At 50.8% G+C, this 9,598-nt stretch overlaps 1 protein-coding gene across 1 annotated transcript in view; it reads left to right on the top strand.

Annotated features, from left to right (window-relative positions):
• The window catches only part of EEF1AKNMT (eEF1A lysine and N-terminal methyltransferase), a 40,995-nt gene that overhangs the window by 5,873 nt on the left and 25,524 nt on the right, over positions 1–9,598 (top strand). The gene's annotated exons all lie outside the window — the stretch shown is intronic.

Below are 9,598 nucleotides of genomic sequence, written 5' to 3'. Positions count from 1 at the left end.
TGAGGGGGCTGCTGCAGGCCGTGCTCATCCTCTGAGGGGGCTGCTGCAGGCCATGCTCATCCTCTGAGGGGGCTGCTGCAGGCCATGCTCATCCTCTGAGGGGGCTGCTGCAGACCGTGCTCGTCCTCTGAGGGGGCTGCTGCTCTGCTCGGGCACCACAGGCCTCCTGTGGGCCACAGCAGGGTAACCATGGCTGGCACTGCTGCCTGATGCCAGCCTGGGCCTGCTGGAAGGGAGGGCCCTTCCTGAGGAATGGCTCCAGCACGGTGCGGGGCTGTGCAGCCCGAGAGGCAGCTGTGGCATGAGGAAGGTGCTTGGCACTGGCAGAGCTGTGGGTTTGGGTCTGTCCTCGTTGTTTTCCCACCCTCTGCCTCTCCTTGCCCTTCAGCACAGCTCCTGTTGTTCTGTGGGTGCCTCTCCCTGCGTCTCCAGCACTCCTGGTGTCTCTGCAGAGCCCCGGGCCTGCTCCAAGGCTGCTTGTGGGTGTGTGTGGGTGGGCTGCGAGCTGTGAGAATAAAGTGCTCAGGGGTGCTCTGAGGCCTGCAGTGCTTTGTTATTTCAGGCTTATTTCTGAAGCACACACACCCCTGAGAAAACTACAGTCACCTCTGTACTTCAAAGGCATGTCCTGGGAGCAGGCAGCTGCCCCTTGAACCCCACTGCCCCTTCATCACTCAGCATCCCAGTACATTTCCCCCTTCTGAATCTCTCCAGCCATCACCACTGAACTGAGACCCCCAAGCTTGAAACCCTTCTGCCCCAGGGCCAGCAGGGACCCAGCCCTGGGCTCAGGCTCCTGGCCACACCATCCCACTCACCCAGCTGGTGCAGGTCAGCCTTCCTGCAGGATGAAAGGACAGCCAGAAAACACCATTGGGGTGTTCCCACAGCACCCCAATCCTGCCCAGGCAGCTCAGTCAGGAGTTGGCCTGTGTGATGCCTTGTGCAGGCTGAATAGGACAGAGACTGGACAGAGCTAAAGAATAAAGTAGGGATTTATTAGGAAGCCTCAATGGATCCACCTTGGGTAGTACAAGAGCCCACCCAGGGCTGCACCCCAGATGAACTCAAAATGGTCACAAAATGGACAACCACTCATGGGGTCTCACACTTATCAGTTCTGCTCCATTTGCATATTGGAATTAATTGTCCAGTTACAGCTTTAGCCCATGCAGTCCCATCCTGCTTGTTTTTCTCTCTCCAGCCCACGGTGTTTGTGCTCTTGGGCCTGAGATTTGGATCATTTGTCCTTGGTCCCCAGCTGGAGCAGGAATTGTTTTGTCTCCCTGCAGAGAGCTCACCATCCCCTAATATGAAGCCCAGCCCCATACACTAAAGCAGAACAGAACCTGAAAAATATAAAAGCTCAAACCTGAGGCATCATGTGTGTCCTGGCTGGTCATGGACCTGCAGGTTCTCATTCATTCATCAGAAGCCATTTTTTGGGGCTTGTCTTTCTCCCTTGCAACAGCTGATGCCAAAATGAGCCTGAGACACGGTACCAAAGTGACCAGCTTGCAAACAGCAAGGTGACAAACTGCTGCTCTGCCACTGATCCTGCACCCTCACTCCATGCTCCCTTCTGCCACTGGCAGCCTGAGAGGACACCTGGGGAGCTGCCTTTCTGAGAGCTGCTTCCCAAAGCAAACCCTCCCCACAGCCCAGGGAGCCAACAGCACACCAGAACAGCTCCAGGAGGGATGTGTGGCTCAGCATCCCTGCTGAGGCCATCTCCCAGCCCTGCAGCTCACACCCCCTGTCCCAGCAGGGTTTGGGCTGCCCCTTCCTTGCTTGGAAGGAGCCAGCTCTCCGTCTGTGGGAGAAACTTTGCCACTTCCAAAGCAGAGGGGGAGGCTGTGTGAGCTGAGAGTTTGCAGTTCCCCAGCTCATGGGGCCATGGAAAGGACACCCCAAAAGGCTCTTGTCAGATTTTACCCATTTCTGACCCAGAGATGGGGCAACTGAGAGGCATTTTAAAAACTTTTATTTCATTTTCAGTCTCAAGTGAAGGGGTGAGACAATACAGATGTTACAATTCATGCCATCACAATCAGAAACCAATTACTTCTTAATTACAATACATTATAAGCATTTCTTGGCCTATCAGCTTTTCCCACACCATGCTGTGAATGCCTTAAAGCCAATTATCTAAAATTATCCCTCGTGGGTCCTACTACAATGCATCTTTCGTAGTTCTATGTTCATAGTTTCATAGTTTCTCCAAAGTATCCAGTCTTTTTTGCAAGGCCATCTTTTGAAACTTATTTCTCGTTCCATTTCTCTCTCAACAATATGTTATATTCCATGGCATTTCTAAGTCAGCATTTGTTATCTCAAGGTTTGCATACAGATGCACACTGTGTGAGCCTTCTGTCAGGCTTTGAGAATTCTCTCCAAATCCATTTCCCACAGGCTGTCACCCCCTGCAGCAGTGGGGAGATGTGGGCACTGCCCCGGTGCAGGAGATGGGGCTGTTGGTGCCCAGGATGCCCCATTGCAGCTGGGCTGCCAGCAAGAACCTCCCTCTGGGGGTGTGTTTCCATTTCAATTTGCCAGCAGGTTCTGCTTTGGGAGCTGCTCTGCTCAGATCCCTTCTCTGATGCTTCCTCCTTGTTCGCCTTCCCACAGAGGGACAGATGGGTGCCCTGCTTTCTCCCTGGGCTAACCTGCAAGTACACAAAGGAGTAGGTGCTGTTTTAATAAATGCTTTTGATGGTTCCCAGGCCCAGGAGAGCAGGGCTGGCCTGCTCCCTGCCTCAGATAAAGGCTGGCAGCCTGGCTGGGTGCCCTGTGTCACCACCCAGTCACTCCTCCAGTGATTCTCCTCCTTCTGTGCTGAGCTCAGCTCAGCACGGGGGAGAAACAAGGCTGGAGCTGGAGCTGGAGCTGAAGCTGGAGCTGAAGTGTGCCTGCCCCCATGCAGTTTCTAAAGCTCCTCTGTGACGAGCACTGTTGTGAAAGATATCTATTATCCACCTAGCTTAGCAATGGCAAATTTCTCAACTAGATCAGCAGTGCTGCCTTTACTCTATTTTTAACTTAGTTTGCAATTTTCCACATAATCTTAACCACATAGGTTTGTGTGTGTGTGCCCTTTTTTTTACCGAAACCATCTCCTTTCCTCCCCAGGAGCTCATACAAAGGCTGCCTTCATCCCTCCCTTGTCCAGTCCTGCCTTTCTGTTGTGCTTCCAAAATGCTGCATAACGCCACATCCTGGTGGAAAAACAAAAGCCATCTATTAGAAACAATGTAAGGATGAAATCTCAGTTCATTGCAGCTGTTCTTGCAGCTACTGGCAGCCTGGCAACTTTGGTCTGGAAATTAATTTCAGCTGGAAAATGGCAAATTCATGAGTGCTGCAAATCCTCCTCTGCAGGTAAAATGCTCCAAGGCTGGAGTAATTGACACATAGTAAATATTTCTCTGCTGGCAGCCAAAACACGCAGCTAATGTATATGTTTGGCAAGGGTGATTCTGTGAGAGTTTTGGCAATGTGCTCGTGTTTACATCCCTGACTCCTCACTTCCTTCCCTTGCAGCGTGGGCACGCTGTCAGTGGCGGGATAGAAACAAGCTCTGCCGTCACTTAGCAACCCCCACCGGCACGGAGATGTTGACTTTTTCCTCTCTGACTTTCCCAGCACAAAAAGAGCCGGGTGTGGAACTCACCTCACGGCTCAGGGGTGAGCCTGGAGCCAGCTGGGGATGCTTTGGGCTGTCCTGGTCCCTTCTCAGAGCATCACATCCATGTCCTGCTGCTGCTGCAAGGGATGAGACACTGGGAGTTGGTGGGGCAGCCCTGAGCTTCCTGAGCTTGGGCAGAAGGATGCAGAGAGGTTTTTGGCCCAGGATGGCTGTCAGCAGGCAGCTGTGGGGACAGTGACACTTTGAGGCAGGCACTGATGGGGTGCCACATGTTCACCCCATATGGTGTCACAGCCCAGGTCCCTGTTCTGGAGAAGAGAATGACACTCCAATTCTCTCAGGAGCAGGGTGGAGGTGGATGAGGGACATACTGTCATCAGCTCAAAGTACAGCAAGCAGCTGGGAGAGGTTTTGCAGCAGCAAAAGCTGCAGGGACTGAGCCCTGGGCTGATTTCCTTCAGCTGGGCAGAGCCTTGGCCCCCTTGCCTGGGGATGCTGCATGGCATGGACTAGCACAACAAGGGCTGCAGCAGCCACTCCCAGAGGCTGGAAGCACGTGGGAAGTGTTTTGTCCATGCAATCTTCCCTTGGGGAAGCACTTGGCTTGTCTGGCTTTGTGGCCAAGGAAGCAGTCGTGCTGCCAGGCTGCAGGGAGGGAGTGCAGCTCTTCCCCAGGGTGCTGAGGGCTGCAGAGAAGCATCTCTGCAGGCTGCAATGCAGCACAGTGCCCTTTTTCTACCCTGCAACGGGATGCACCCGACTAAAGAATGCAGCTGGAGGCCACAGGGCAGGAGAGAGGAGAGATGGGACAGGGACTGTGCTCTCCTGCCATCAGTGAGTCAGCAGTGCCCTGGGCTGTGGGGGAAGGCAGAAAGCACATCCTCTTTTCACGGAGAAATGCTGCAGCCACTACTCTAATCACAGCCCTGTAGCCACTCTGGCTTTCTTTCACGGGCTGGAGTTCCATCTTTTGCAGCTTCAGGCTCTGAGCTCTCGTCCTGGCAGATGCACAGGGATGATGCTGACTGGCACCACTGCAGAGCCGAGCGCTGCTGAGAGCCTGGAGCTGCCCCTTGCCCACCTCCTCCTGCCCTGTGCCCATCCACTGCCTGAAAAGATCTGCCAAAACTCTTGTCTGAGGCAAGAAGGAGGTGAGGAAGGTCCCTGGAGAGACGAGCAGGTGTGGAGGAAGTGTCTGTTCTTAGGGAGAGGAGCAGCCTCTGCTGTGCTCTGCTGCCCCGGGCAGGGCAGCGTGCCTGGCTCTTCACTGCAGCCATCTGCAAGTCCCCACTCGGCTGCTTTTTACAGAACTCATTTCTCCTGAAGGGAATTGCTCTGCTGTGTGCTTGGGAAGCAGCCTGGAGACCTGGTCCAAATGTCCTCAGTGCTAACATCACTGCCTGGTTAGGGAGAAGTGTCTGTGTGTGGGTTTGTGGGTTCAGCTGCACCCTGAAGCCAGGCTATTTTTGCCATGTATTTCTCTGAAAGTCGTGGCAGGACAAGCTTGCTGTCTGTAGCCTTGATCTGAAATGCACTGGAGGCTGTGACTGGGGGCCCCAGGCAGGCTGTGCTGGAGCTGGTGACGTGTGACATCAGACCCCACTGTTGGTGTCACCCTGGGGATCAGGGCACTCACCCTTCCTGCCGTGCCAGGAACGTGTTTGGCAGAGGTTTTCTCTCCTTGCTGAGGCTGGCACACAGCAAAAGGAAATGATAAATATTGTATTTTATTGTATTGTATTATTAGGGGCACAAGTGAGCACAGCAGGGTAAAACCAGATTGTGTTTAGCTGGTTAACCAGTGAGCAGCACAGCTCTCTGCTCCTGGGGGTTACCCCTACTGCTCCCCCAGAGAACAATTTCTTGCATGGCCCCCTGACACTGATTTGGGTCTTGTATTTCAGGGTTGTTACAGGAAGCTTTGCAGTGGTCTATTAGCACCCCTGTTTCCTTTAATTCAGCCACTCTGAATCTTGGCAAATTCAGAAAGCCAGGCTGGGCTCTGCATGGGGGTTTGGAACAAGCTGCCCAGAGAAGTCAGTCAGGAAAAGCAGAGACCTAAAGATATGCTCAGGTGCCTCTCCTTCCCTGGTCTCCTGGAGGTGTTGGAAAAATGAGAAAAACCTCTCATGATAACACAAGCATCCATCATGAAATTGTTTGTGCTTTTTCCAGAAGGTGGGGAATCTATACTTGGCTGCTTGTGGCTTTTTTTTTTTTTTTTTTGGCGTGGGGAAAGTGGATTTTTGTAAGTGATAGAGTTGCAGGGTGAATGTGGGCACTTAATGGCTTTAACTCTGCTTCACCAGACAGAAAAATTGGTTTGGAAAGTTCCCAGACTTGGGGGAATAACTCAGACTTGTCCTAATCTTAGTTGTTTTCCTAATTTATTTGATTTTAATCGTGGAAGCAGACAAAGCTGTTATTTACAGCCCTCACAGAACGGACAGTTCCCTGGATGATCAGTTTGAAGGTGTGCATGGTGCTGCTCCCCAGGCATCGTGCCTTTCTCAATCTTCATTTGTCTCCTGTGGAGATGCAATCCTAGGGCCAGGCTGCTCTTCTACGGATCTTAATTATTTCATGGGGGCAGCACAAAGTGCTCTGGACACTCATAATGCCCTTCCCAACTTCCAGCCTCCATAGAAACCCACGAGCTGGAGGAAGGCCAGGCAGCTACTCCAGTGCCTCCTGGCACAGCTCACTCACTCAGGAGTGGGAAAGAAATAATCATGCTGCTAATTGGCATAATTATGTCAATAACTCCCAGGCTCCCAAGCAGACAGAAATGATGGCAAGGCTTTTCCCAGAGGCTGTGATCTGATTGCAGCAGCGAGGAGAAGCCATCTCCGCCTCGTGCCGATTCAAATCCGTCTGTGCCGATTCAAATCCCTTACTTGTTTCCAGAGTTAGAGGTCTGTCTGCTGTAGGGTAATTTTTCACACTTACTGAGAGCTCTGGCCAAGAAGTTTTGATAATCCTCCAGATCGTTAGTCCCCGTCAGCCTGCGGGATGTTCCCAGCTCCCTTTGTTTTGCTTGTCCCGCTGAGCGGGGCCAGTGTCTGCTCCAATAGAGAGGGGAACTTTTATCCCTGCACGGCTCCAAAGCCTGCATTTGGATATTTTCATGATGCGACTGCTGCCAGTAATCGCAGCTAAATCTCATCTCTGTTGTGTGCCTGAGCTTTTAGCTCAGCCTCGGCGTGCATTGTGAATTGAACCCGCTGCAGTGACACGGCTGGCACCTCGATGTCCCTGCCCAGCTGCTCCTGAGCATCACCTGCTGCCCGCCCTGCCAGCTCCAGCTCCTCCTCCTCCTCGGAACGTGCCCGAGCCTGGCAGAGCTCCTGCCTGTGCCTGGGCATCGCTCAGCCCTTCCCAGCGGTCAGCTGGGGCTGCCAGGGGAGAGGGGCAGCGTGCTGCTCTCATGGGCAGCACACATCTCGGGGTTTAGCTGCTCAGAGAGACCCCAAGATGGGTTAGAAAGTCTCTTTTCCCAGCCTGGCGCTTGAAGAAGGAGTCAGAACTCTTCAGTTCTCAGTCTCAAGGCTGTTTATTGTGTCTTATCTATAAAATTGTTATCTATAAAAATTCTTATCTATAAAATTATTTCTCCTGTCCAGCCGAGGTCCACTCAGCAGGACAGTCCCAGGCATTCTGCCTGCCCCAGGGGCACTGTTATCTTTTTATACTAAAAATTACGTGTACAATATTTACAATGACTTTCCAACACCTATCACCTGTGTTAGACAGTGAGCTTCTACTCTAAGCCAATCTAAAAGTGCCACCATCACAGCAGAAGATGGAGGCCAAGAAGAAGAAGGAGAAAGGCTGGACACACCCAGATTCCTCCGTCTTGCCCCCTGAACCCCCATTCTAAAAACCCCAAAAATCTATTTTTCACTCCGTGACAAACTAATTATTATTTTACTTAGACTTTCGTGGCTTGCAGATCCTCATGTAAGGTTGGTAATTTGCTCCATGGGTCATAATCAAAGTCACAGGTGTCTTGGGCTCTGTGCCAGGGTCTCTGAGCCCCCTGGGAAGGGTCCTGGCAATCCAGGGTGGGATGGCCTGAATTCCAACACACACAGACCTGGCTGAACCGTGCTCCTGGTGCCCAAGTGTCCCAGCACCGGGGTGGCCTTGTCCTCAGGCAGGAGCATGTGATATGTGTTATACAAGAATTCGTGCTAAAGGAAATTACAAGTACAGCACCTTGTCTACCAAGCCAGCGTCGGACAAATAGAGAATGGAGATTCAAACACCAGGGGAACACTGTCTCTTGGGGTGTATATTTCAAGGGATTTCTTTCTGTCTGACAAGACCCCAGCAGGAGGCATTTGATAGGCATCCTCAGAAGTTTATGCCCGGAAGTTTTCACCTGACAGAATTGTCCCAGATATATTTTATGAAAAATCCTTTTGTTAGGATTTTTTTCCTGAGAAGCTGAGAGGCCTCAGAGGAAAAGAAAACCAATAATTATCTGCTGCTGTGGAATGCAACAGGTGCACCTTTGATTGGTCTCATGTGGTTGTTGTTAACTAATGGCCAATCACAGTCCAGCTGTTTCAGACTCTCCGGTCAGATTTTATCATTCCATTCCTTTCTATTCCTTTCAAGCCTTTCGTCTGTTAGTATAGTTTTAATATATCATTTTATTTTAATATAATATAGATCATAAAATAATAAATCAGCCTTCTGAAACATGGAGTCAACAAAGATTCTTGTCTCTTCCCTCATCCTGGGACCCCTGTGAACACCACCATACAGGATTTCAGGAATTATCCACTGATTCCAGGAAACACAGCAGCAAGAAAGAAAAATGACAATAAATAAAATATGCTAAAGAAGAGCCCCCTTCCAGAGCCCAAAGGACTGTATAAAACAGATCCCTTTAAAATGACATTTTAAAGACCCACAGGGACTTTGGTGCAATAGAGGCCAAATCCTGAGTCTCTCCGACACTGATCACCTGGCTCAGAGTCGAATTGCTTGTGGCTTTTTCCAAATTTATACTTTGATAATTTAATAAATGTCCTTAATTATTAAATTGGAGTATTAATTTATAACAAACAGAATCCCAGAATGGGTCAGGTTGTCAGGGAGCACAGTGGGGCAGCTGGTCCAATGTCCCAGCTCAGGCAGGGTCATCCCAGAGCACAGGCACAGGATTGTGTCTGGGTGGCTGCTGGATATCTCCAGTGAGGGAGCCTCCACAGCCTCTCCGGGCAATCTGTGAAAAAGCAATCCCTAACAAACAAGCTCTAAGTGATGTCCAGATGGTAAAAAGACAAATTGCTTGTCGGATTGTGGAATTGCCTTGTTAAGGTTTAGGGCTTGACATGTTTCAGTGATCTCAGACCTAGGGGGAGGTTACCAAAAGGGAGAAGGGTGTACCACTCTTAGCTGACACAAAGAATGCAGAATTTCGGGGCTACAAGGCTTTTTGGCAGAACACCCAAGATAAGGAAGAAACTAATTAAAACAACTGAGCAACTGTGCTACAATCAGCTCTGGCTGGGTAAGAGGTAATTCTGGCAGGGGCAAATTGTCACCACTGACTCACAGACCAAAACCCCACTAATTTAAGAGAAAGACTGAGCATGCAGACTAATTAGCAAGAGGATCATTAACCAACAGAAGACAGAACGCTAATTAATAAGCGAACTAGATAACTTGTAGCCAATAAACATCAACGCCTTGGTTTGATAAAATCCACAAAAAGGGAAAACTTCTGACAGCTGTCGTGCCGGCTTTGTGGAATTGCCATCCAGCCATCTTTCTGCGCAGAACTACAAAGAAATCCAACCCCTTGACTCTGAGCGTGGATGGGCCTTTGGCACAACGGTGGGGGGGAACGGATTTTGGGAGAATTGCGGGACAATCGCGGGATAATTGCGGGACAATCGTGGGACAATCGCGGGACAACCGCGGGACAATCGCGGGAGA

The sequence above is a fragment of the Geospiza fortis genome, unplaced genomic scaffold, assembly GCF_000277835.1.
Source record: "Geospiza fortis unplaced genomic scaffold, GeoFor_1.0 scaffold5, whole genome shotgun sequence".
Lineage (NCBI taxonomy): Eukaryota > Metazoa > Chordata > Aves > Passeriformes > Thraupidae > Geospiza > Geospiza fortis.
This window is presented reverse-complemented; position numbering and strand designations above follow the sequence as displayed.